This window comes from Dioscorea cayenensis, chromosome 18 (assembly GCF_009730915.1).
Source record: "Dioscorea cayenensis subsp. rotundata cultivar TDr96_F1 chromosome 18, TDr96_F1_v2_PseudoChromosome.rev07_lg8_w22 25.fasta, whole genome shotgun sequence".
In the NCBI taxonomy this organism is placed as follows: Eukaryota; Viridiplantae; Streptophyta; class Magnoliopsida; order Dioscoreales; family Dioscoreaceae; genus Dioscorea; species Dioscorea cayenensis.
The window spans coordinates 9,929,923-9,936,097 of record NC_052488.1 but is presented as its reverse complement, the minus strand read 5'-3'; the positions used below and the strand labels follow the sequence as shown (position 1 = coordinate 9,936,097).

General features: G+C 33.1%; 1 long non-coding RNA gene across 3 annotated transcripts; it reads right to left on the bottom strand.

Moving 5' to 3' along the window:
- Window positions 1-1,122: 1,122 nt before the first annotated feature.
- On the bottom strand, window positions 1,123-4,651 carry LOC120281722. Of its 3 annotated transcripts, none has more exons than XR_005542772.1 (6): window positions 4,112-4,651; window positions 3,158-3,274; window positions 2,996-3,073; window positions 1,598-1,809; window positions 1,261-1,442; window positions 1,123-1,185 (listed from the first exon to the last, which is right to left on the bottom strand). It is a non-coding gene; the product is annotated as an uncharacterized LOC120281722 (long non-coding RNA). The 3 variants fall into 3 exon arrangements; XR_005542771.1 differs by lacking the exon at window positions 2,996-3,073 and adding an exon at window positions 2,581-2,643; XR_005542773.1 differs by lacking the exon at window positions 2,996-3,073 and adding an exon at window positions 2,581-2,643 and having other exon boundaries at window positions 1,158-1,188.
- Between the last annotated feature and the right edge of the window lie 1,524 nt (window positions 4,652-6,175).

The window sequence follows — 6,175 nt, the reverse complement described above, 5'->3', positions numbered from 1 at the left end:
GCCTCTAAAAGTATTGAGGAGGTATAAGAATTTTAGAAACGGTGATAACCACCTCTATATTTGTTCATTAGTTGAATTGAATTTTAATTTATTTTTTTTACCTCACAAGAAAAACACTATTTCTGATCAACAAAATACAAGATAAAACTTGATTGCTTTTAACTCAGAGTAAATTTACTGACATGATAATTTTGTACGCATCACTCTTTGCTCATCAATCTAAAATAAGAAAGGCACATATCTAATGAAGAATTGCATTAGTTAAATAGTTTACACAATATTCAATTGAAAAAAAAAGCTATACAAAAGAATCAAATGAATGAATCTGATACATTGTTCCCAAAAAATGACAAAAAAAAAAAAGGAGATTACAAGCAATTGCACAAGAAAAGAAGAAGAAAATAAAAACACAAAGAATGCCACATGCTCTCTATGGGAAATGATGGTTTCTAGCTATCAAACCTCTTCAGTTTACGCCATCGAACCAATCTTTTTACTAAAGATCCAACAAATGAGACTTTCTAGAATGCAAACCACTTTACTTTATAAATGTTTCCCTCCAAGATTAGAATAAGTCACACCATCTTGTTTAAGTCTTTCAATGTGCAAAACAGTTTGTAAAATCAATGGAGTTAGTTTTTCATGGTAACCATGGTATTGTTTGTCACTAGAGATTTGGAGAATATCATATTTTGTGTTCAGATTTTGCATCAATGTGTATGTTGATCATATTTTTATTTAGTACATTTAGTATAGACATTGCATGATCAGAAGCTACCAAAAAAAGAATTGCCAGTGTTCAAGTTTCTCAAGATTTGTACATATTTTTTGGCAGTTAATATTGTTGTTTGATAGAAACAAGTGTAGTTAACTAGAATTATACTTCAAAGAAAGAACATGTCCTTGAACATAAAACTAATTCAACTAGATGAGTTGTTCAATGAAGAAAAAGCCAATGCTTGGTACAATCATGACAACGTTGAAGCCTGTTAAAAATTTAGAACCTTAACTTTGATGTAAAAACTCATTTAAGAATCAAAGAACATTAAAAGCATACCTTGCTTATTTTTTTCCTTCCTTCAAGTAGCATTGAACTCTAGACTAGGTTACATATTTTTATGAAAAATACGACCGCATCGCAGAAATGGGGCACAAGAAATTGTCTATGAGCATGGCAAAAAATACCTGCTTTGAAGTCAATAAGAAGAAATTAATATATATACATAGTGAATGCATTATCAATGAATAATATTTAGTCACCTGAAATAAATTAATGATGTGAAGACGATGCATACGAGTCCCCAGTTATAGGAACCAAGTGACGTTTTCGGTCCCTCAGGAGATGACATGTTGCACAACTGAATTTCCACCTTTGTCAAGTTCCACGTTGAGACAAGTGTAATAACTATGCAAACTACCAAGCAGCCAGCCAATGACAAAGCCTGAACAACACCCAATTTAAGTTTAATCCCCAATCAAAAACTTCAAATCCAATCCCCTTTACTGAAGATCATGTGTACAAGTAGCTGATGAGGTAAAAAAATTGGTAGCTTTAAGGCCAGTTTGTAATTTTGTAAGAATAGAGTAGTTTGCTCACCACAAGATAATGAATTTGATTCTCTGAAGAGATAGTTACTAATTTGTGCTCTTATGGCAGCCAAAAATTGTATAGTTGCCATGAAATATGGTACAACAAACGCCCAAGGTAGATAGCAGTGCACAAAAAATAATGCTTGGTTCATGAGCCAGTTAACCTCTGAAATGTAAGATTCAAGAACAAAAGTTTGCTTCCTCAGGTAATTCCAGTATCTGCACAAGAGAAGAATAGCAAGGATGACATGACCAGTTAACAATCAACTAGAACAAAAGTTTGTTTCATTAGTAAATTTGGAACCTAAACAGGATTAGTATAATAAATATGACATGGTTATGGATGAGCTTATCAGAAATACTAAATTGAATTTGATTACCTAGCAAAGCTTAGGTAGCAAGAGGATGAGGAAAGACAGCAACTAATGGTGAAGAAATAAGTTTTTGTTTTCCCTGATAAGGAAGTGCGGGTTATGCATCTTAACGGCTTGAATATTATTAGGATTTATAACATTTGGATAATTTTAGAAAATTAATTAGAAACATTAGAATGCATCTGCATGGGAAAAATGGTCACTTGATCATATCTAATCTGCCATATGTAGTTCATGCACAGTTAGGACCATATGAACAGATTTGATGCGTGCAATCATCATATGCACGAGTATTAGATGGAAGAATTGAGTTCATCAGTGAAGCCTTTTTTATTTTATTACTATTATTTTTGCTTATTTCACTTACAGCATGAAAAAATAAATGCATTTTCAAGTCATGCATATGAAGCAAGAAATCACTAGCTATTGCAGCAAGAGTCATGTCATCAAAATATCCACCATCTCTCAGTCCACTAACAACACCATGTGAATCTTTTCTAAAATCATCTGCATGCATCTAAGAGGATGGAACAACTTTAATAAGTCCCTAAGTGTCAAAATTCTAGATATGTTTTGCAGGTCAATGTAAATGTGATATGAATGATGAACCATGTACCTTTATATAGCCACTCTATAGGAAAAATGTCTTCCCACCAGTTGCAAATCCCATTGAGCAAGGCTGAAAATATTATCCTTGAGTATAAATTCACCTCAGACAAAAATAATAAATTCCATCAATAGCATTAATGGTACTACTAAGTCAGTTGGAATAACTAGATATTTTCTGTAAGAGAATAATGCTTGATTGCAAATTTTGCAGTAGCAATAATTGTGTTACGTAAAAGAAGAAACCAACAAATTGGTTGCTTTAAAGAATATGTTTAAAAATTTGCTTCAACTTTGATGCAGTGTGAGTAGCTTCTTTGTTTAAGTCAGAACAAATTGTTGGAAGGTAATTGCCCAAATTCTGAATTAATATGCAGAAGGACAATGGCTAGGAGGATAGATAGGTTTTTCTGATAATTATTTACCATGTCATATTCATAAATGCAATAGCTTCCCAAGCTTCTAGAAGGCAGATCAAGAGGATATCCAGTTTGAATAAATATCTATTTCATTTCAACAAACAGGAGAAAGTAACTATCATCTATATTAAAATATGACGCATCATGGAAAGAAAATATTAAATAGACCTCAGGAATTTTCTCCATTTCTGCAGTTAGAGCTCCAACTGATCCAAGATGCAGTCTAACATCATCATCCAGAAATAACACATACTTGCTGCCCTTATGCATTTTCTCAGCACCAAACTGCATTGGTTTCATGGATATCAAGATCAAACAAGCAGAAATTAAAGCAATTAACAAAAATCATTAATGTGGAAAACCACTCAAATCAACATAAACAAGGGGAATTATTTCTCTCGAGGATAAGAGGGGAACAAATTCCAGAAACATGAGAAAAAAATGTTTATTTCTTAGTACCATCAAATATAGATCATGAATTATCTATATCAAATGAAATATATTGCGCAAAGAGCTAACAAACAAATATATAAAAATTTGAATGCCACTCAAGTTTGTACAAGTCAAAAATAAAATCCACTAGGTTCATAAAATTTTCGGCATAAGCAAAATAATTACACATTCTTGACAGCATCATTAAATTAAAAAGATAAGAGCTAACCGGTTAGAAAGAATAAAATACTGGGCATCTATCAATCTGTTATATCAAATCTAAGTAGCAATGCAATGCATCATTCGTGAATACTCAACATCTCCTTGTCGAACCATTTATTGTAAAATGTCTAATGGTTATAGGGCTAAGGCCTTTGTTTTAAAACAACTTTGCAAAAGAGCATTATAACTTCTTAATTAGAAAGTTCATTGAATTGGTTCCAGTATTGCAAACATAAAATTTTTACATTCTATTATTTATAGCCAATGTTGAGAACCCATCATTGGTCATCAGCAAGTGGATTCAAATAAGTATATCATAGTTCAAACCAGACTTTAGCCAGGAATTTAAACATGACCATAGTTGTACAGGCACAAGTCATGTTACTATTCTATTATTATTGTTAAAACATAGTATTTGTATAGAAGTACGAGAGTATATGAGCAAAGATGAGGAGAAGAACAGTGAACCTAAAGGGTGTTGCTTATCGGCGGTGGTGGCAGATCTCGGAGAAGGCGGAGATGATGGTGCAGTGGTGGCGGCGAGAGTTAAGAGAGAGGAGGCAATGCAAGAGCTCCTCCAGAGTAGGGGGCTCGTACAGCTCCTTCTCGTCCACAATCATCTTCGCCATGGATCGCCGGATCTCTTCACCACGGCGAAGCTCTCCTTGACCGTCAATTTCTCCACCTCTTTCCTAAGATTAATGGCGTCCGATGAGTCGGTGGAGGAGGAAATTAGGGTTTCGGTCTCATCATCATCGCAATTGTTAAGGGTGAGAGAAGAGGTTTGGTTGAAGAGATCGGTGTGAATCTCATCATCGCTGGAGAACCAGCCACTATCGCCGGAGGAGAAGCTGGGTCGGGACTAGGTTGAGGGTTAGGGTTTCGACAAGAGTCAATCTTGCGCCGAGGAAGGGGCGAGGAGAGGGAGTCGAGGCGCTTCGGGTTCTGATATCTTCTCTCCTGGGGGTCGCCGCTCGAGCAAACGAAGAAGACCAAAGAATCCTATATGAAATTTAATTTTTAGATGCGGTTATTTTAAACTGGCTCTAAACATAGGATGGATTTTTTTTAATGTTAATTATGGAGCCGGTTTTTTAAAACCGGCTCTTCCTTTCTGCCTCTAAAGAATTAAATTGGTGTAGTGTATTATTGTATAAATTGTCAATTTACACTTTGTAAACCATGATAATTAGGTCAACTCACAATCTGTCCTTGTTCCTCACAAGCTTACAGTATCCTCACACTAATGCGCCAATTGTGAAATTAAATTCTCTTCCCTCTCCAATTAAAAACATGTTGATGCTTCATGCTTCACCAAAAACAATGAAGCAACTTGATTTAACTTTTGTATTAACAATGATGCTGCTGCCATTGTCACCAATAATTTTATAAAAGTGAGTGATGGTGTTTGTATTAAAAGAACCAGAAGTGAGTGATGGTCTTTGTATTAAAAGAACAAGAAAGATATGAATGTGGTTTGTAATGATGATATTAGCATTAAAATTTTATTCTTAAAAAATTCTTATTAATATTACAAAATATAAGTTATGATAGAATCATATCGTTGCAATAGAGAAATGATAAGGCTATTAACCATGTGAATGATAGAGAGTTTAACTTCTTCCCAAATTATTAAAGATTTAGAGTAATTAAAAATTTAAATGTATGAAATGATTTATTCATATTATTTAAAAAAAATAGTTTTAAAGTTTTTTGTTTAAAAAATAAAATAAAATAAAATAAAATCCCAATCGAACTTAATGGTAGGTACATTAAATTAATTTTGCCTAGTGTATATATCATATATTGCGCATATATTAAGCCAATAATGATATTGTCGGAGACCTATATGACTCAATAGGACTAGTATTTAAAAATTAGTTAATGGTTTACGCATGTGGAACATGGGCCCATGACTGTGTTATCTTTAGCCATCCACTTGCATCGCCTTTATTTAATTTAACATGTATAAAAAAATGGGCAAAAAGGGTAAGGTTCAGAAGATATATTCTATTAATTCCAGCATGTTTTCATAAAGAAAGCATTTTTTAAACATATTATTAATTTATTATGTGGATGCATTGATGCATTGGCTGAAGCCCGTTCTGATCTCTATAAAAACTTCTCTTCGCTTGAAGCCTTCTCAGTCTCAAACAAAACCATAATAAGACCTTGTTTGGATTGATTTTTAATATAAGTGTTTTTTTTAAGTTTTGTAGAAGTACTTTAACAAAAGTGTTTTTCAAAGTAAGTTAAGTGTTTTTTCTGTATTTTATGTTTGAATAGGTTAATGCAGAAGTGCTTTTATATGTGTGAAGTTGTTTAGTTGTAGAATTGTAAAAGCACTTTTGGAGATAGCAAATTACTAAAATAGACTGTAGCTTCCAGTTATTCGCTGCAATTTCTGGTTATTCATAATAGTTTCAAGTTATTCGCTGTAGTTTCTAGTTATTAGTTTCCTGTTATTCGCTGCACTTTATGAAATATAAATTAAAAATTAAAAATAAAAAAAACTAGCATATCACTCAAGCT